This window comes from Globicephala melas, chromosome 3, assembly GCF_963455315.2.
Source record: "Globicephala melas chromosome 3, mGloMel1.2, whole genome shotgun sequence".
NCBI classification, from domain to species: domain Eukaryota; kingdom Metazoa; phylum Chordata; class Mammalia; order Artiodactyla; family Delphinidae; genus Globicephala; species Globicephala melas.
In genome coordinates, this window is record NC_083316.1 from 77,083,408 (window position 1) to 77,106,048 (window position 22,641).

The 22,641-nt window shown below is 36.9% G+C and overlaps 1 long non-coding RNA gene across 1 annotated transcript in view; it reads left to right on the forward strand.

Moving 5' to 3' along the window:
- The window catches only part of LOC115847917 (uncharacterized), a 279,707-nt gene that overhangs the window by 43,777 nt on the left and 213,289 nt on the right, over positions 1-22,641 (forward strand). The window contains exon 2 of the long non-coding RNA XR_009563436.1: positions 18,305-18,369. This is a non-coding gene — a long non-coding RNA (uncharacterized lncRNA). The remainder of the gene's footprint in view (positions 1-18,304; positions 18,370-22,641) is intronic.

The following is a 22,641-nucleotide window of genomic DNA, read 5'->3' on the forward strand; positions in this document are numbered from 1 at the left end:
AATGAATGCAGAGAATTTTATCAGTATAACTGTGTACTTTCTGAAGTTCCTAAACATTTTATGATGGAAGATTAGCTGACATGACAGTTTTTCATACAAAACAATAATTTAAAAAAATCATAGCTGCCTCCCCCTATTTAGGGTTCTAGAAGCATGCCACAAGAAACCAGCTTTGTGCATAAAAAATCCTATCTTTCAGTTGTTTAAAGCTAGTATTATTTACAAGATCCCTGTTGATCAGTATTTTCCACTTTCACAATTCAGTTAGTTTTTGAAGTTTGTGCAAAAATTTCCAGGAAATGGCTTTTCATATTAAAAGAATGACTGATTTTCAATTAACTTGAATGATCTAATTAAATATAATTAGATCAAATATATCTATACCCAAACACTATTAAAATGAAATATTTAGATGCCAAAATATATGTCATACTGTCAAGAATTATGGGTTTTTATAACAAAAATAACTGATTTGTATTGTAAACATTTGCCAAAAAATTGAGGCAGAATTGTGAGACCTTGCCTGTAGTGCAAATACAATAACATATTTAAAACAAGGCAAACAAAGGTATAGGAAAGGCATCTAATGCAGTAGTACCTCACATATACATAGTCAAACATGGGGGAAAGCTTTGTTCTAGTTTCCTCCAGGAATCCTCCCGAGTATTAAGCATAGTTTTTAGAACTGTAGTTCTCCAACATGAACAGTCTTGTCTGTTCATGACTCCTTCTCTTAATTCACAATATACAACCCAATAAGAAAGGAGCAAGAATGGAATAAGGTTCTGTACCAGTCAGGGTTTAATTAATTAATTGGAATTATGAGATTGTGGGGACTGACAAGCCTGAATCTGTAGGGCAGACAAGCAGGGCAGCTGGAAACACAGTCAGGAGTTGATGTTTCAGTCTTGAGACAGAATTCTTTCTTCCACCGGAAACTTCAGTTTTTGCTCTTAAGGCTTTCTAACTGATTGATGAGGCCCACTCACATTATTGAGGATAATCTCCTTTACTTAAAATCAACTGATTGTAGATATTAACCACATCTACAAAAATACTTTCACAGCAACACCTAGATTAGTGTTTGATTAGATAACTTTGTACTATAGCATAGCCGAGTTGACACACAGATCAACCATCACCAAGTCTCTATGTGGCAATAGTGATGGTGGAAGGAAGTCTCTGGAAAATTTTCAGATATAGCCCAACCTGTTCAAGGGTAGCTGGGGGAAGGAGGTAGAACAGGTATCATCTCTTGCCCTTTCTTCCCTCCAGGCATCTCCCACACTACTTCCCATGTGATTGTGCAGCCATGGTGGTAAGCAGAGGGGAGGATGTGCTCTAGATAAAGTAGGGAATGATGGTTTAATCATTTGTGTGAAACATGGGTTAAAGGGTCAGTATCTAGATGATTTTATGATGGCTCTTGACAAATAACTCTTGTGGGGTCAGGGTGAAGGGCATTATGTTTTGGTGAAAATGATGTTCTTGGTTTCACTTTGCTGATGAGAGTCTTAACTTTTTACTTTGAAATACCACTTGTGGAAGCTTTTGGGCCTCCCCTCTCACCTTGGCCCAGTAATAAATTAATACTATCAGACTATAGCTAGGCTCAAGACTACTGGGGGGATTTGAGATTTCCAAATCTCTCTTGCTTTCAGAACCTCTGAAATATGTTTTCTTCTTATGGCTGCTTTATGCTAAAAACCTATGAACTGGGACACAGAAAACAGGAACAGTAATGGAAAGTTTGGGTCCTGGATAAGCATAAAATTATTCACTATTTAAAAGTCTTGAAGGTATAATCCAAAATATGGGTCATGGAAATTTTTAAGGACATAGCAATGTTATGAGACAATCTTACAATCCTATTTTGTATAACAGGCCAGTTAAATAATAAAGGGTAGGAATAAAAAATAAGACTTAAGCAACATGATAAGGAGAAGAAATTTTGTTTCCAACTTTACCTTAGAAACTGGATATTTGATAAAATCTCTTGGAAATTACTTTCCTGTCTCCCCCTAATAAAACTGACCAATGAGAAAATGCAATATATAACCCACTAATGAAATCGTTACAAAATAAACACAGACTTTCCTTTATTTCAGAGTAATTTTAGCCAAGAAATGAAATAGCTAACGAAAGCCACAGAGTTATTATCATCCACTGGAGGCAAAGTATTTACTAAAACCATAATCCCTAAAGTTAACACTAACTGAAAATACTGCAGAAAGATTGTCCGGTATTTGCCTCGTGACTTTTTAGCAATCTATACCTCTAGTATATCATCAAAGTTTATTTTATTATTTTAAAGGAAAGGATTTCAATTTACTACTCATATTATATCAGGACCAGCACTTAACAAGTTCAGTCATTTCTTTATTTACCCATGGTTAAAAAGTAACTGAGAAACAACTAATCCAAAGGAGGGGGAAAGAGGAAAGAAAAGCATACTTACATGATGCTTTTGTAAAGGCAAAAAGTTAAAACATTCCAGCACTTGAAAATGACTGAAACATTTTAATAATCTTTCACTTCCCAGTTGAGGCCAGGTGGGAAGCAATATGGCAGTGCTATTTGGAGCTCCTGGGTATTGGACAAGGCTTCAGTAGGACTCCTTCCTTGACTCTTCTCAACCACTAAGAAAAGTGCTTTGTTTGCTCTAAAGGGAAGGTAGAATCTCAGGAGAAACATCTGCTGTTTTACAGCAGATAAAACTACTGATGTATGTCTCTTATAGCTAGAAGCAAGATAATAGACAGTTATTAGGACCTCTATTTCCATTGTATTGCCAGATAAAAACAGATGAGCTAAGCTCCCTACATCTAACATATTACCTTGATTTCAAAAAAAAAGATTAATGCTATTTTATGTGAAGTGAAGACCTCAAAGCAATTTTGGCCTTGTTTTCGTATGAGTAGAAAAAAATGTAGATCTTTTTCCCTCCCCTGTTTCTAAGGCCACAGAATTAGGGTGTGCAATACACGCTTTCTCAGAACTTGATGGTACACTTTTTTTGCCAGAATAATTCCAAATGGAGGTCAGGCCTTCTGGCATGAGAGTTTTTTTTTTTTTTTTTTTTTTGCGGTACGCGGGCCTCTCCCTGTTGTGGCCTCTCCCGCCGCGAAGCACAGGCTCCGGACGCGCAGGCTCAGCGGCCATGGCTCAGGGGCCCAGCCGCTCCGCGGCACGTGGGATCCTCCCGGACCGGGGCACGAACCCGTGTCCCCTGCATCGGCAGGTGGACTCTCAACCACTGCGCCACCAGGGAAGCCCTGGCATGAGATTTTTTTGCTAATTTATTTTTTAACACATTAACAAATTTTGCTCCTGAGTCTCACTTAGTAAAGCTTCTGATTGAGCCAATGAACCAGAGCTTGATCATTTGAGTTTGAGTGTAGTCTGATGCTTTCCCATGTTTCTCTCAACTGACTAATTTTAATAAAATCCTTCTCTACCTTTCAGTCACTTTGGGTAGAAAGTTCAGCTGTTTGAGACAACCTAGCCAGTCCCCCCAGGCCACATGGACACTCAATAACTCATGAGAATGAGGTACCCCTTTTGACTATGTCCATCTTGATTTGCCAGTTCCATTATGCCATTGCTTAAAATAGATGAAGACTCAAATGGGAAAAAAAAAATCTAGTGAAGAACTTTCACTGCTGATTCAATTCAACAACGGTTATTTTGTGGATTGTGATGTCAGTGTCCAATTATTATAGTCCAGTTTTACTCTCTTTTTTTTTTTTTAAGTACAAGGAAAATTGTGTAAAGAGTCAGGGACCAAATATCCTACAGACATGTATAGGAAAGCAGAAGAGGCAGGGATCTAAATTAAAGTTTGGTCTGTGTCCACTAAATATTGGGAGTAGTGAGAAAATGGAGAGAGACACTTTACCATCATTCATTTGTTTGTCTAGTTTTTCAAGTTCTCAGCAGAACCAGGATGAAAGTCATTCTATAATAAACAAATGATTTCATGGTAATGAAGTTAAAATTTGCAAAAAAGGAGTCAAGAAACTTTCCAGAAATATTTGTTTGTGTTTCCCTGGCTGCTTGGTGTCCAGGTAAAACTGAATGCTGAGGATAAATCCTGAACTACCTAAAGAAATATGATCATGTTAGAAAATGTATTTCCTAGTTCCCATGTCAGTCAGTGTTCAAAATATTTGATTTGGGGAAAATATACCTATTGCTAAAATTGGCCATGCTCTGTGGCCAAACTTCAGGTTTTGCTAAGCAAGTGAAAATATTCCTAAGAGTGTTGTAATGCACTTTGCCCACCACACAGCCAGTCTTTTTAATACAGTATTTTTCACACCTTTGGGGAGAGTTCACTGGAGCACAGGTGTTCAGGGGTAAACACATGATGTGAAATCATGTCGGGAGGCCAATTGGAGTTTACAGTTTTTTCCAACATAAAAAAACAAGGAGATTTGAATTAGTTAGGTGTGGGAAAGCTTACACAAGAAGATATTATTAAGCTGAGATCTAAAAGACAAATAGATTTTGTTTTTAGCCACATGATTGACTAACGTCTAAAGGCAAGAAATAAAACAGAATGTAAGATGCAGCTAAATGGCTCCCAATTAATTAAATCTTCAGTGTCTTCTACGTGTACAACATGGGCTAAGCTCTGGGGATGTAATGGTGTGCCAAAACACACTCAGACACGGTCCTTGTGTCAGTTCTCTCTATGGAGCGAGACAAATGCTAACCAAATTACAGAAATAAATATAAAATCCTCTCTCTGTTACATGAACAAGATGCTAGGGAAACATATCCAAAGGGGATTTGAACTAATTGGGGCTGCCAAGGAAGGCTTTTTCGTGGAAGTTACAATTGAGCTGCGATCTAAAGGAGTCAAATATCTGAGGAGAGGAGAGCACAGTGTTTCAGGTGAGGGAACATCATGTACAAAAGTTTGATAGCCCATCCTTACTAGAGGGACTTCTGCTCTTCTCACAAAGAATGTTGTACAACTTGTGAGAGTCTGAAGAACTTTTTCAGTTCAAATTCTAAATAAATCATGGAATGGCTGAAAGAGTAAATTAATTAGTCAGGGCCTTAAACTGGGCTGGGAGTAGGGGCTGTGATTTTGATGTGCACTGAGGCAGTGGCCTAAGAAAGGAAGAGAGGAAATGTAGAAAGATGAGCTCAGTACCATACTTAGAACTGGGAAAAAGAGGCTCTGGGCCCTGTGCTTCAGAGGACCCTCAAATCACAAATGTATACTACACATAAACAATAAATTATTAAGTGCCAGTAGGCACTTCTGGCACTAAACATTCATGCTTGTGCCTAACACTCATTAGCAGTTGCATTCAAATGCTATGAAGTATTATGGGTTATGCTACCCTCACCATAACAAAAGGAGAAAGCTTCAACCATCCAGGGAGGATTTGAAGAGCAGAACACTTAAATAAGAGAACAGATAGATTAATTAACTTGTCAAATCCTTCTCATAGCATGAATACAATGGGTGCTTGCATTATGAAGTTTCATTTCCCACTAGTGCTGAGTATCCATTTTCTTGCTTTTCTCCACATAAAGCAATTCATGGTTCTGGACTTACTCCAGATATTCTTAGTATTTGAAATTATTGCATATGATGGCTGAGGAATATTTTGCAATACTAAACAATCATATAGCTCTTAAATTTGTAAGCATCTGTGTCTAGATGTAATATACTTAAAGTGTGATACCAGTTCTTAACATTGACAACTAGATGGATGTTGAATGCTAGAAATGCAAATAGTTTTATTTTTATAAAAATGTTTAATAAGATTAATTAAATTTTAAAATAAAAATTCCAGCATTATTTAATTTCACTTTATAATTTGATATTCATTATAGTTTATATTTTACCTTGTAATTTTAATAATTTTGTATATTTTAGAAGAAAAATAGCTGTTAACACGTGAAAAGTTTTCATTTTTCTGAATTTTAAATTTACTTTACATTTTTGATTAAAATATATCCAAATTTTATACCCTTTATACGATAACATTTTACTTTTAAATCTTTTAGATCATTGAAAATGAGGACAGGTGAAGAATAGGGAATTGTGATAGAAATAAAGGATTCAAGAATAGAGATTAGAAAAGAAAAAAAGCTAGAAAGAAAAAAGAAATAGAAAATTTTCAAAGAAGAGTTCTACTTAATTAAAATAAAAATATAGAAACAATGGAAGTGAGCAGACTTCTGTTGAGCATGACCGTTATAGAAATTTGTAAACAAGAGATTACAAGTTCTTTTTTAATTAGGATTTAACTACTGATCAAAACAATGCAAATTAACAAGAACATTATTCTCATCAAACCTACAATGTAAGTAGGTCAGATAAAATAGTTCTTTCAACTTTATATTCTGCATTAATTGAAGATTTAGTTACTAATTAAAACAATGAGAATGAAAAAGAATCAATTTTATATCACTTTCATAACCCAGAAACAACAAAAGTAACTCTAGCCTACCCTGTAGACGCTAGAGAAACAAATGGTCTTGAAATCAGCAAATACAGGAAGAAATCCTCCAGAGCATTTGACTGGATGATGTTCTTGGAAATGGTGACGCCATGTCGTTCTGACAGTTTGAGAACATTGCTAGTAAAACACATTCAGTTTCAAATTAATGATTACGATTTTCTATTACATGAACATGGCAGAATTTTTATATTTCATTTTATTCCAAACTTCTTTCAAATAGAAGGAAGTTGTAGAAACTGGTTTTTAGAGTCTCTATTTAGAAACTATTTTGTTATCACCGTTAACATATTTCACAACTAATCTTTATGATAGACTTCAGCCAATGAATGTATTTGTGATAATAAACTTAAATTCTCAATTAAAATACCATGAAATGACCTTTGCACACAGAAAAGTACAGATGTAATTACTAGAACTGAAAAAGTAATCAAACAACCAGCAAACAACCAATAATATTCCACAAATAAAAGTAAATGTCAAACTAGTACATGAGCATAATCTTCTTTAAAGAATAATTGTGTGTCTAATATTCAGGCAAGTTTAATGATGCCTTTCATGGAAGAACAGCAAAATATTTATAGAACATAATGGCAAGTGTTGGATATGTAGAAATGATTTTGAAATTTGATGAAAGAATGACCAAAAACTTAAGATGGGTAAAATATAATGAAGCAAATGATAATTCTCTAGTAAGGGGAATTAAAAATGAAATTATTAATTTAAGAGATAATAAAATGAGATAAAAAGTCATCTCCCAAATTTTAAAAAGGAAAAATTATTCAGTTCAACTTGGTTGTACCAGGATCTAAAGTATTACTACATAAATAACCTTTATTTACATATATGTTGAGTGACCAGGAGAAGAAAGCAAGGAAGTTTAAACTAATGAATATTTCATTGGTTTCAAACCTGTTGTAAAAAGTACGGCTTTTTACTTGTAGGAAGAATTGAAAAAACAACTTCAATATTAGGCTCTAATTTAAAACATTGTTGAGAGCAAAACTATGATACTGGTAGTAACATGGCTGATAAGAACAAAAGTGATTTTGGTGAAAAATCCAGAAGGATTCTTTATGCCATTTACAGTACATGAATTTGTTATGCCATTTACAGTACATGAATTTGTTACAGTACATTTGAATTTGTTACTAAGAGACTGGTCTCAATACTGTTGATATTGTTGAAATTCTTTGGAACAGTTTAAACATTATATACAATATTTTCAGGGTCTGTCCAAAGGTGGAACATCTTGAGAAAAACAGAATTTGCCCTAATAGGTACTCATGGATAAACACTGGGAGTGCTGATCAAATGCTGCTAAAGCAGTTAGATTTAAACAAGATTCAAAATGTACTAGGACAGTCAAGTGAAATAACTGAAAACTTCTCAAATAGTGAATTGTGATTTTTGGCAGAAAATGAAATTAATTTTGAGTAGGTCTATCCACATATTTATTTGCTATTTTAATAATATTAGCAAAAGTTTAAAGAAAAAAAAATCTAAATTTGGCTACTTACTTTTAAAAGGATTGAAAAAACTTAAAATTTAAAGAAGTGGTTTTTATAAATAGAAAGAAACTACATGTACAATGTGCAGCAAATGTGACAATCCAAAAAAAATTATAAAATTAAAATGAAGAAATAAAAATGTTCACATGACTCCGAAGAAGATTCACATACCAAAAAAAAAAAAAAAAAAAAAAAATCCCCAAACTAACTTCTATAAAGGCTATTTTCTGACCATTAGAGACCAAAGAAAGATTTAAACAAATTGAAGAACAATGCTATTTTTAATTTTTTATAATATTCCAGAATTGAAAACTATGAAAGCAGAAGAATTAAGAATTATTATATGAATCTACATCTTGTCTTAAGAGATCCTGAAAAATCACAATGTGATAGCAACCTATATGATGAAATTAAAATACTTTGTAATTTTTTTTGAGATGATAATTTATCATATGCAAACCCATTACAGTGTTTGAGCATGATATGTGAAATAAATGGTCACTTCTGAACTGAACGTTGCTTTAAAAATTTTACTGACAATTCCATTTGCCACTATCTCAGCACAGCTAAGGTTTTTCCAAAGGGAATTAATAAAAACTATGTAATAATTTCAACCCATGAAAGTCATTTATTTGGCATTTCCTCTCAGAACTCAAATTATGTGAGAATCTTTTTTTTTTTTTTGGTTTTGCCACGGCTTGCGGGATCTTAGTTCCCCAACCAGGGATTGAACCAGGGCCCTTGGCAGTGAAAGCACGAAGTCTTAACCACTGGACTGCCAGGGAATTCCCTGAAAATCTTGATTTAACAACATAATTAATAATTTTGGTGAACCAAAGGCAAGAAAAATGTATTTTATAGAATAAATATATAATATTTTATTAATTATAGATATCTTTATTACTCATCCAACTATCACTTAGACAGGTGCAATAATTACATTTAGTAGTGCTTGTTATTTTGCTGATTTTCAGTCATATAAAACCCATAGCTTTGCACATACTTAAAATTTTTTTGTTGTTATAAGATAGTCAAGATGGGAAGATAAGACATATTTTAGATAACAATTTTGTTATCGTGATCCGTAACTTTTAAATATGGCCCTCCATTTGTGTTCTTGCTCCATTCCTACAGATGTTAGAGATAGACCTGGGTAAACTGCTTCTCTCATATGCCTGAGATTTACTGGATAGAGGGCAATGGACCTGCCTGTTAGACAGTAACCTGGAGGCCCATGCTGGGTCAGGCTCATTTAGGTTAATGATTGGTAGGATGGGATTGCGGACAGTTTGGCTTTAGGTCATAGGTATATACAACAAACAACAGTATTTGCAGTCCCTTGAAAGATTTAGAGCAGGATGGAAAGAGCTTAAGAATACCAGATGCCTGGGGATGAGGATAAGGGGGAAGAGGTTATTTTTAAGTGGTTCTCTTCACCACCTCTTTTCCCCTTCATCCTCCACCCCCATTCTGTGACTTGCCATATGAAAGACAAGTGCCCAAGAGCTAGATAATATTACCCAGGTTTAGCCCTACTGTTTACAGAAACCACTTTTGTACTTATCTAGCCTGTCCAAGTTCTCTCGTTTAGAAATTGTGAGTTAGAGTATTAACCTATTATACCATATTGCTTTGATAGGTAGTGGATAAAAATAATTACAAAATATACTTGGCAAAAATAAATGTATCATGGTAATATTTGGTATCCCCATAATACAGTGAAAATTTATCATGTCATTATGACCTGTTTGCTATATTTCACTTAGGTATTAATTCCTTTCTTGGAAACATTTTTATGTGGATGATCAAGAAGTTATTGCAGATTTAAATGAAATTTCTTTAGACCTAATTATAGCTTTCTTTTCCCAGATCATGACCAAAAAAAAAAAAGAAAGAAAGAAAAAGAAAAAAAAAAAACCACCTTGGACAGAGGAAAATTCAGTTCCATTTATTTTCTCTCTCCAGGTCTTCTGATGGTAATTAACAGATGGTCCTTGTTTTCTAGTTGATAAACCAGTGAGCAAACATGTACTACGTCTTTAGCCTGCAGACATAGTTTGTCATCAGAAGCTGTATGCCAGAGTCTGGCACAGCACTGAGCTGCATTTACAAAACCACTTCTCCCTCCCACTTGGTAGGTTATTTTATTTTTCAGTCATACTGGTTCAAACATCAAATTCATGCAGATATTTACCCTCACTATTTAGCTGAAGTGACCTTGCCCTGCGGTTTTTGTTCTATTTTCAGTACCAGTCCTTGATAAAGCAAAATAAAAGGTTAACAGTGTTTGGAAAGTATAACAAAAATATTTTTAAAATAGTTCATTTATTTATTTATTTAGAGACAAAAATCTTGCTTTTTTTTTCCCCCCTCAAGTGGCTATGGAATATATCAATGTAACAGAGGCAAATATCTACTGTGTTTTGTTTTTCAATCTATGTAATAGAAACCTGTACTAGTTATATATTGACGTATAAGAGGTTACTACAACAGTTGGTGGCTTAAAACAATAAACATGTTATTATCTTACAGTTTCTGTGAGTCAGAATCTGGGAGCAGATTAGCTGGGGGGCTCTGACTCACGGTGTCTCATGAAGCTGCAATTAAGAGGTCAGCTGGCATAAAAAGAAATGAAATTGAGTTATTTGTAGTGAGGTGGATGGGCCTAGAGTCTGTCATACACAGTGAAGTAAGTCAGAAAGAGAAAAACAAATACTGTATGCTAACACATATATATGGAATCTAAGAAAAAATAAAATAATAAAAAAAAGGTAATGAAGAACCTAGGGGTAAGACGGGAATAAAGACACAGACCTACTAGAGCATGGACTTGAGGATATGGGGAGGGGGAAGGGGAAGCTGTGAGAAAGTGAGAGAGTGGCATGGACATATATAGACTACCAAATGTAAAATAGATAGCTAGTGGGAAGCAGCCACATAGCACAGGGAGATCAGCTCGGTGCTTTGTGAGCACCTAGAGGGGTGGGATAGGGAGAGTGGGAGGGAGGGAGACGCAAGAGGGAAGAGATATGGGAACATATGTATATGTATAACTGATTCACTTTGTTATAAAGCAGAAACTAGCACACCATTGTAAAGCAATTATACTCCAATAAAGATGTTAAAAAAAAAAAAAAAAGAGAGAGAGAGATCAGCTGGGACTGCAGTCATCTGAAGGCCTGACTGGTACTGAAGGAACTGATTCCAAGATGGCTCATTCCCATGACTGCTGGCAGTTCCTCACCATGTGGGCCTCTCCATGAGACTGCTCAAGTATCCTCACCTCATGGGAGCTAGATTCTCCCAGAGTGAGTGACCTAACCTTTGAAGTCACATATCATTGTGTCTGCTGTATTTTATTGGTCATACAGACCAATCCTGATAGAATGTGGGAGGAGGAATACCAGAGCATGAATACCAAAAGGCAGGGTCCCTAGGGGCCACTGGGAGCCAGCTTGGAGACTGGCGACCCCAAAGAGAATTGTGCTATGAGTACCAGCAACTAGGGTTGAAGCCAAAATATATCCAGGAGAGGTTGTGTCATTTAAGTTTTTCTTGAACATTCCTTAATCTTTGAGATATGTATTGGTTACCATTTGAGGCAATGCTAAAAAAGTTTTGGATGTGGGAGCCAGAAATGTCAGTTCAAATTCTAATTCTTTACTCTACCTTTGGAAGAGGTTTGATCTAAAACCAACTGTCTTAGTTTGTTTTTCTTTAAAATGAAGGAAGTATTACACATCTGTCTATGCTTAGTAGATTGTATGCAAGATAAAAGGCTTAGTTTTAAGCATAGCACCAGGCATACAAGAGCTAAACAAATACCAATTTCCTTTCTCCTTCCCCTCAAGATACTCTAAAGCAAAATTTCCTAAGCACTGTACTATGAAGTACCACTTTTTATCTTGCCATCCTTCTAAAACCCCTGGATCTGTTGCTTCTGGCTGACAGTGGCCTTCAGTGTGCCAAACAAGTATTAACTTTTTATGTTAGCACAGTGAAAAACTGTGAGAAGCTCTTCTCTAAACGATTTCTTTAAAATAGCCATTAGAAAAGACATCTAATAAGGTACTCAGGATCTAATTATAATGACTAGTCCCTAAGAGAACTGTTTCAACACAGGCATGAGTACGTATTTAGCATCTTAAAATATTCTTCCCTAAAAGCAAAGATTCAGAACCTTGATAAGAATATCCAAGGGATAGGGCTGGGAATCCAAATTTTTAACAAGACTCCTAAAATTCTTGAGTCTGGGAAACACTACATCTGGTGAATTCACCTCTGGAAAGTGTGTTGTGGGGAGTTGGCATAGAGGGGTTGGGCACTTAGAGAAAAGGGAGGGAAGTGTTGAGATTTTATCACTTAGGAATTCTGACATTGTCACTGATTTAGCATTTTCAGGTCTGTGTGTGTTTGTGTGTGTGTTTTTGTGTGTGTGTGCGTGTTAGGTGGGAAGTGGGGCAGCTAACAATCTGTGGATGTTGTATTTGTAATTCATTCATTGTAACTCACATGTAGGAGGATGAGCTTCCTATGTTTAAGAAATCTTACTATGTAGTGGCCTCCCCACTCCTGCTCAGCTACTCTGATGTGACAAATTGGGCAAAACAAGTCTCTTCTCCCACTCTGCCTTTGGTAGTATTACTCTAGCTATAACTCAAATGCCTACCATGTCTGGACACGAAAGCAGTGAATGAAATTGACTAGTTTAGGGTGATAGAGAAAAAGATCTCCAAGTCTAAATTCAGTGAAAAAAGGATGATAAAAACATCATGTATAATATTCTACCTTTGTGTAAAAAAGGGGAAATTAAGATTATCTATGCATATTTTCTTACCATTGCCCTAAAGAAACTCTAGAAGAATACACAAGAAACTAATAAAAGAGATTACCTTGAGAGAATCTGGGGGCAGGTGGGTAGATAAGACACAAAGGTGGGAGTGAGACTTTTAACTATATACCAGGGGTCCCCAACCCTGGGCCATGGACTGGTACCAGTCTGTGGCCTGTTAGGAACTGGGCCACACAGCAGAAGGTGAGTGGTGGGCGGGTGAGCAAAACTTCATCTGTATTTACAGCCGCTCCCCATCGCTTGCATTACCGCCTGAGCTCCACCTCCTGTCAGATCAGCAGCGGCATTAGATTCTCATAGGTGCATGAACCCTACTCTGAACTGCGCATGCGAGGGATCTAGGTTGCGTGCTCCTTATGAGAATCTAATGCCTGATGATCTGAGGTGGAGCTAAGGTGGTGATACTATCACTGGGGAGTGGCTGCAAATACAAATTATCATTAGCAGAGAGGTTTGACTGCACAGAGACCATAATAAATCAGTTGCTTGCAGACTCATATCAAAACCCTATCAGTGAGTGGCAAGTGCACTCACCGATAAGCTGCATCTTATGGAGTAGACTGGACATAAGCAACACACTTCAGGTGTCACTGTCTCCCATCACCCCCAGATGAGACCATCTAGCTGCAGGAAAACAAGCTCAGGGCTCCCACTGATTCTGCATTATGGTGAGTTGTATAATTATTTCATTATATATTACAGTGTAATAATAATGGAAATAAAGTGCACAATAAATGTAATGCGCTTGAATCATCCCGCACCATCCCCCCCACCCCCACTCCAGGTTCATGGAAAAAGTGTCTTCCACGAAACTGGTCCCTGATGCCAAAAAGGTTGGGGACCGCTGCTATATACCATTTTTAACCAAATGAATTTACTACCTTTTTAATGGGACAAAATATAACAATATGTAGACAAACCAGACAAGAAGGTGGACTGAATTTGGCCCATGAACTGCCATTTGAGACATCTCTGTTAAACAAATCCTTAAACTTCAATTATTGAAGTCTGAACCTTTGATTTATTCATTCAGTTCACATTTATTAAATGCCTCCTAAGGCCCAGGCTTCATGTTCAGGGCTCTGTCTCTGGTCTCAGGGAAGCTTCTTTCTCTAGACTCCAGTGGCCCTTCTTGGTGAATATTTATTTATTTATTTATTTATTTATGGCTGCGTTGGGTCTTTGTTGCTGTGTGCAGGCTTTCTCTAGTTTCATCGAGCGGGGGCTACTGTTCATTGCTGTGTGCAGGCTTCTCATTACAGTGACTTCTCTTGTTGCAGAGCACGGGCTCTAGGCGTACGGGCTTCAGTAGTTGTGGCATGTGGGCTCAGTAGTTGTGTCTCACAGACTCAGTAGTTGTGGCTCACGGGCTCTAGAGCACAGGCTCAGTAGTTGTGGCACACGGGTCCAGTTGCTCCGTGGCATGTGGTATCTTCCCAGACCAGGGATCGAACCCGTGTCCCCTACACTGGCAGGCTGATTCTTAACCACTGCACCACCAGGGAAGTCCCCCTTCTTGGTGAATATTTTAAAAGAAATATATTTTTATTGTTTTGGCAACTTAAACTAATTAATATGTGTTTCCAAGTTGAATCTCCTGTGCATAGGTAAGACTTGTTTGCAGATTAGCAATATGTATTTGTAGACACACAGTTAATATTTAAGACGAGAAATACTTTGATCTTAACTATTTTGAAATAAAGTCTTCTTAGCCTTGTTTATTCTATTAATTTGTTAGGCAAATACTTGGTTCATTATCTCAAGATAAACTTAAACCCAAGCCAAGTCAAATTATTTCAAATTTAGATATAATGAATACATAGTAATGAAGCTTAAATATATTTGCAAATAAAATGAGAGCAAACTGTTCTCAATGAGAGACAGAAAATATCAATAAAGAGAGGAGGGGAACCAGGAATAAAATAGAAATCCAATCTATCTTCCCTTGAAGAAAAAAAGAAAAAGATGCGACAGCCTCCTTGTATCTGGTAATCTAATCTCGACACTTGTCTCTTCTGGAAGTGTAATTTTGGCTTCTTTCCTCACTGTGTACCCATCTCTTCCACTGCCCCCCGACCTTAACTCCTGGAAATGTATAGTTCATGTAGAAAAGCAACATGTTCTGCCCTCTGGTAGAATGCCCCTGTAAGGGTGCCAGTAGAACTTAGATTGTCTCAAATGTAAAAATATATTTCCCACAATGACACTGGGAAACCTTTCAGGTTTCTGGATTCTTAAAGATTCTGCCACCTGAAAATTCTATTCCAAAATCTACTTTGCTGTGACTAATTGTTAGGCAGGCAACAGAGTTATTCAAGACTAATATTACTGTTTTTGAACTGAGATTACTATTTTGAGAAAGCCTAACTATCTCTGTGGAACAATGTTTCTGATCAAAATGTTACCTCAAGAGCCCCAGAAAGTAAATAACTTTATTTGAGAAGAAAAAGATCCATTAACATTTTTGTCACATATGTCTGGTTAAATGATTTCTTCTGGGTGATAAAACAAGAAAATCATCACCATATGCTGCTTAATAAAACTTGTTCTAGTTTGAGAGTTAATACCACAGCTGATAGATTTTTGCATCTGTTTAAGTAATCTTTTACTACAGTCACCAAATTTAGTGACTTAAAATAGCAATTCATTGATATCGCAGACGGTTCTGTAGGTTGACTGGGCTCTGCTGAGCTTGGAATACTTGCTTGGAGCCTCTCATGTGGTTGCAGTCGGATGGTGGCTGAGCTAGAGTAATCTGAAGCCTTGAGTGGTTTGGACATCTAAGATGGCTTCTTGACTCACATATTTGGCTCCTGGGCTAGTATGGCTGGAAGAGCTAGAAGGTGGTCTCTCTCTCTTTCTATTAACACATGACCTCTTCACATGGCTCGCTTGAGGATTCCTCATAGTAATACAATCTCAGAGTAGTTAGAATTTTTACATGGTGGCTGTTTCTCCTAGAGTAAAGTTTCAAGGGAGTCTTGCAGAAGCTGCAAGGCTTTTGGTAACCCAGCTTTGGAAGCATCACTGAATGAAACTGAATTTGTTTCATTCAGTTAGTAGAAAGCTAGTCATACACAGGTGCCAACCTATGTAACTCCCGACAGCAAAAGCAGGAACAATTTGAGCAATAAAATAAATACATAATATTGGATTATCAACCAAAGTACAATATAAGATAGGGATCCATTGGGTCCATACTGATATAAATGAATGATTAAAAAAATAAATAAATAAGTAAATGTGGGAGAAAAGACATCTCCCTTGAAGTGGCACTCCAAATAATTTATGTATGTAGATATTCCACCCTCCAAAAGGGGAAGCATGAATCCCCGCTCCTTGTGTGGGCTGCTCCTATTGACTTCCTTCCAAACAGCACAGGATAGAACAGGGGAAAGAAAGAGTATCTCAGCCTTATGATCAAGGTCAGTATCAACAGTGATAAATCATGTTGACAATATGTATCCTTGATATGTTGTGATAAAAATGACACTTTACTCCTGTAATCTTCCTTCCAAAAACCTATAACCCCAGTCTAATTATGAGAAAAACATCAGACAAGTTCCAATAGAAGGACATCCTACAAAATACTTGATCTGTATCCCTCAAAACTGTTAAGGTCATCAAAAACAAATTCTGAAAAACTGTCACAACCAAGAGGAAACAAAGGAGACAATGACAAGAAAATGTAATGTGGTATATTGGATGCAGTCCTGGAACAGAAAATGACATTAGGCAGAAGCTAAGGAAATCTGAATAAATTAATATGGACTTTAGTTAATAATACTGTATTAATAAGTTTTCATTAATTGTAACAAATATACCATGAAAATATAAGATGTTAATAATAGGAGAAATTCGGTGAGGGGCAATGTGAGAACTGTGTGTACTATGACCTTATTTTTTCTATAGATCTAAAACTTTTCTTAAAAATAAGGGTCTATTAAAAAAAAAAAATCTAGTCAAAGGGCCCAGATTTGAAGGGAGGGGACTACAAAAGGTGTGAAAAACAGGAGGTGTGGTTCATTGGAGGACCATCTGCAATAGCATTCATTTCACTGATTTTCTTCTGAGGACCGACCTCTCTGCCCCTATTCCCAGTTCATATGGCTGAAGCCTCACCCTTTGGTCCTAGAGGTAGAGCCACGACTCTGGCCTAAGGCAATCAGTGAGTTTCCCTGTCCTCACCAAAATCTCCTTACTTGTAACCAAAAGTAAGGGAATTGCATCTCCTTTGCCACAGGATAGTTTCAGTGGGCAGTGACTTAAGCCAGGGCAGTCAGAGTAATACTAGGACTGTTAGAAAAGTCGCTCTGGCTTTTAACTTGAATATATGTGAGGTGGGAGAGCTGCTGCCTCTTATCTTGCCATCAGAAAGGGAGTACTTGGAGGTGACAGGAACCACCAACTAGAGTCTGAGAAAGAAGCCAACAGAATGGGGGTAGCTGATAGGGTTAGAATGAAAAGATGGAAAAAATGAGCTGTGGGACATTTTGGAGCCCAGAATCCATCCCTACTTAGAGGAGTTCTGCCTCTGGAGATTTCCCATTCACATAAGTCAATAGTCTCTTTTTAAGTCAATAGTCTCTTTTTGGCTTAAGTCAGTTTGATTTGGGACTTTTTTGGTCCATTACAAGAGAAAAAGTTCCTAGGTGATATAATGAAACAATAATTGTCCTCCAGTTTATTTCTATGTTAAATATGATCAGAATATTATTTGAGTCCTACTTTTCCTTGAGGCTGCTCTGTTTATTCTCAAATAATTCATTATTTATCTAAAGATAAATCTGGCAAAGAGTAAATTGGTAAATATGTTTAAAACATTCAGAACGATTGCATAGCACACAGAAAGTGCCCAATAAATGTTAGATATTATAATTATTGTTTTAGCTTACTTTAAACGGCTAAAACTTTATTACGGCATCTCTCATCTGGTGTTAAATATGCATGTAGTTATCACAGTAAAAAATTAGATGAATCGTATAGCAAAGTGGCTAAAAGCATGTGTTTTATAAATTCATGGGGCTGGGTTCAAATTCCAGCCCTGCTCCTTACTTATGGGAGCTCCTTACTTACTTATGTTCAAAATTAACTATGTTCTAAAATTATAAATGAAAAAGTTGCACATGCTGAACAATAAGTTGAAAGAGATACTGTTTGCTAGGTGATCAGTGTCATAAAATTAAACTCATGGTGAATAAAGGGCATCAAACTGAAATTATATAAAACAAAGTAAAGGGGCTGAGATATAGTGTTATATGAATCTACTTTAAATACAAAATAACTTTTAAAGAACAAGCCAATGTTAATATTTTAATTGTTATAATGGGACCATTTGGGTTGCAAGTAAGAAAATCCAATTAAAATAATTTTCTCATCTAACAAGTCTGGAAGTAGCCTGGCTCCTGGCTTAGTGCTGTAATGATTGACTCAGTTTTTTTTCATCTTTCATCCAGCTCCCTCCCTGGTCACAAGATGGCTGCAGCAGTTCCAGCTATCACAATCTCACACCAATGTCCAGGTAAGAAAAGAAAACATCTTCCTTGTGTTTCTGTAGAAAAACTAAGTAAGAAACCTTTGCAGAAGAAGCCTGTTTCCCACTGTTCCATCCTGCACAGACTTCTCTTCAAGTCTCATTGGCCAGAAGAGGGTCACAAGGGAAATAAAAGTACCGGATTTGTTTGGATGACCTAAGAGTCACCTCTGAGGGCTGGGGCTGGAGCACTTGTCTATGTAAATGAGCACAGTTAGTTGTCAGGATGGAAGAAGAGGGGAATGGTTGCTGGGCAGGCAGACAAAAGCCTGCTACACTGACAAGCACCATTCCAAATAATCAGAAAAAGAATTCAATTGATGGAAGCATAATACTAAATATTATGCAGTAGTTAGAGGGAATAAGTGTACAGCAACATATATAGACCATAAAAGTGTAGTATTCAGTGAAAAAAGTGGGAAAGAGAATAAAATCTATTGTATAATATTTATGTTGCTTAAAAATACATGAACACTGGAACTTTGACCTCGTGCTATAAGGAGTGTAAGCTGGTAAAACCATTTGGGAAAACTTTTGGGCAGGATCTACTAGAGCTAAACAAAAGCATGCCTTATTTCCCAGTAAACTCATCTTCTGGGTATATACACATGAATGCCTATGTGCGCCAGACATGTCTGAGAATATTCATAGCAACACCATTCATAACAGTCCCAAACTGGAAACCAGCCACCCAAGTGTCCATCAACTAGAGAATGGGTAAATAAATGATGGTATAGTTCCACATTGGAAGACTGTAATGGAATCCAGTATTCACTGGAATACTATACAGTCATGAGAATGAATAAATGACTGCTCCATGCTACAACTAATGAAAGAAGTCTGTTACAATAGAGTACTAACTATATGATTCTATTTATATAAATTTAAAAAATGGGCAAAATTAATCTATAATGATAGGAGTCAAGATAGTGGTTTCCTTTTGGGAGAGGTTAGAGTTATTAGGCTGGGCTTCTGGTGAGCTGGTAATGTTTTATTTCTTAACAGGTGTGGTAGTTTCATGGGTTTATTTGTGAAAATTCACTGAGCTGTATATGTACCATGTTCATTTCTCTATATGCATGTTATATCTAAAATTTTTTCTTTAAAAAACTATGCACATGCAAAATAGCATTTATTTAATGAGTAAATGGGAATACAAAGAAAACTGAGTCCCTGCCTTCATGGAGCTTAATTCTAATAATAAAAATAAATGTAAAATAGTACTAGCAGGTAATACTTAAATAGTGTAGATTGTGTCGCAGATCAAATTGTAACCATATGAAGTAAATACTATCAGCATCCCCATTTTAGAGCAGAGGAAATTAAGGCATAGGGCTGCCTGCTGTGCACTCTACCACATAAGAAGTGGTAGAGTGAGAATACAAGCCTAGTAACTCTATCTCTAGGGTCTGCCTTTTAACCAGGATCCCCTATTGCCTCTCATGCTAGTGAAGGAGAAAGACAAAAAGCAAAGATAGGTACAAAAAGTATCTCAGGTGGCAATAACTACAACTGAGTAAAACCAAGGTACAGAGGCAGAAAGTGATAAGGGGGATTACTCTTTAAAATAGGACGATTAGGGCAAGTTCTCTCCCTCCGCCTTTTTAAAAACAAAGCGACATTTGGACAAACACATGAAGGAAGTGAGTGAGCCATGTGGATTGATCAATAAGTGTGTCAGGCAGAAGAAACAGCAAGGACAAAGGCCCTGATGTGTGCATGTTAAGTTCAAGAAATAGCTAGGAGGCCAGAGTGGCTAAAGTAGAATGAGATGTGGGAGAATGGGAGGAGACAAAGTCAGAGTTAGTGGGCACCAGATCACGGATAGCCTTGTAGGCCAGTGTTTGTACTTTATAAAGATACGTATATATATCCAATGACTTAGATAGTAAACATATTAGAGTGAGTGCTTCCCATAGGGAGAGGAATGGTTGAGGGAATCATGACTAAAAGAATTAAATACAAGGGAGGGACATAGCACCAACCTATTAGGCCAGAGTGTCATGAGTATTATTAACTCAGTTCTACACCTGAGTTGTGGGGCAGAGGTGGGAACAGCTCTGGTGTAGCCTTTAACCAGAGAGGACTCTATACTCCATCTCCACATCACTATAAATTATCCAAAAATTAAAATGATTACATCAAATCTCCATTTCAGAGAAGAAAGATATGCCCTAAGAGTGTTAGGACTTCTCTGTTTCTGATGATTCGTTCCCATGCAAGTGGCAGGATTTGTAATGGATGGCACTGCCTTTGGCCTGCCGTGTGGCAAAAGACCTCTTTTCGTTTTGGCAAAGCATCTTACCAAAAGATTAATAAGACATAGTTCCTATAAAAACATATTAGCATCAGTCTTTTAAAAACTATATGATTTGATGGTTTAATTTTTTGCTAGAAATGTCAGGACTATGACAAACTACATGAATTGATGCTTAAAACATTGTGATTTCTTTAAAAACAAACATCCTGCATGCACACCAGTAAACCCCAAGAAGCATCGAGCCTCCTTATTTGTATTTAAACCTAAATAGGTTTCTTTTGTCCAGAAAAAATTTTATACTTCATTGGTAATAGGAAAGATCTTGCTTTAGGTTAGAGAGATTTTTATTTTATTCAGGCTAATTATTGCAAATTTTGCCTCCTTCTTTATTTTTGGGATCTCAAAACCCAGAAAAGTATCTTTTAAAAAAGGACAATTGTCCTGTAACTATTCAAGTGAAATAATATTTAAAAGTATTGTGTCCTGGGAGTTCAGAAGTTGTACTTTTGACTTCATTAAGGACTTTCAAAGAAAAGAGAGTAGAAAGAGAACCGTTTTCTGTGATTTGACTCGCAAATGAGCTTCTAGGTTCCAGATCTATATTAAAATGCAATTGTAAAAGGGGTGGGCACTCTGCACATTAATTTATAATGTGTCTATTAATCAGTTCACTATTTATTGAATGTCTCCTGAATGTCAAACACTGTGCTAAGTACCTGGGATATATTGATGAGGGAAAACAGACACAGTCCTGCCTTCATAGTGCTACAGGCTAGCAGGGCAGTGGAGATCAGTAAAGTCATTACACAAGCACACATAAAACTGCAAGTGTGATGAGCACTGTGGAGAAGAGGCTCATGATGCAATGAAAGCCTGTATGGAGGACTTTGGACTAGACAGGTTGGTTAGGGAAGGCTGCTCCGGAGACATGATGGTTACATTCTGATATGAAGGAAGAAGGTAGGAATTAACTTGGAGAAGGAGGAAAGACAGAGAGTGAAAAACAGAGGGAAAAGCCAAGTGATTAGAGGGAACACAGATCTGAAAGAAAGTCAGTTCTGGAATTCTGAATTAGAGAAAGGAAGAATATAGATGAAGGTTATATTCATTTATTCATTTAATTAAAACGTATTGAATGCCTACTGTATGCCAAATCTTGTTCTAGAGGCTGGAAATATTAAAGAGCATTGGCTTTGTTGTATAAGTAAAGACATTAAAAAGTTTAATCATGCAGGGATTAAAGGGTGGGGTGGTGATATGATCATATTTTTGCTTTGCAAAATTAACTCCAAAATGGAGAATGGATGAGAAGAGGCCAGAGTGTATTTTGTGGACCAGCTAAGAAGCTAACCAGGTGCTCCGGCTGAGACACAAGGGTAGCTTGCATGAGGAAAGTGATGCTGGAGATAACCAGCATCACCGGGTGTGGACAGTTTCGAAAGATGGTTTAGGAAGCAAAATAGGACATTGTGATAGGTTGAGGGGGCAAGGAGAGAAATGTCAAGGATGTGTCTGAGGGTTCTAGCTTATATAGCTAGATGGGTTGCATAAAATAATGGCAATAATAATTAACATTACTAACCGCTTTGACCTGAGTTTTGGGGTGGTGAGGGGCTATGAGTGGAAATTACTGAAGTGTAGTCTTTAGTCAAAGTAGAGTCCTTCCTCCAACTCACCATAAGTGACCAACAATGATTGCCTCAAATCTCCACTTTTTTGGGGGGGGGACAGAGTAAACATGTCCTGAGTATGTTAGAATTTCACTGGTTTTGATGATCCATGTGAACAGCAGAGTCTTTTATAAGCTGCACTGCTTTGTCCACGCAGTGATGCCAAGAGTCCTTTTCTCTTTAGACACAGCATCTTCTGAAAAGAACAGTAAGACATAGTTCCCGAAAAGCGAAGTAAGTATCCAATGGAGGGGGTATAGCAAGGAGTGGAGAAGAACACACCCCAGATGCTCAGCTGGGAGCCACGTCAGATCAAAGCCCAGAGCATGG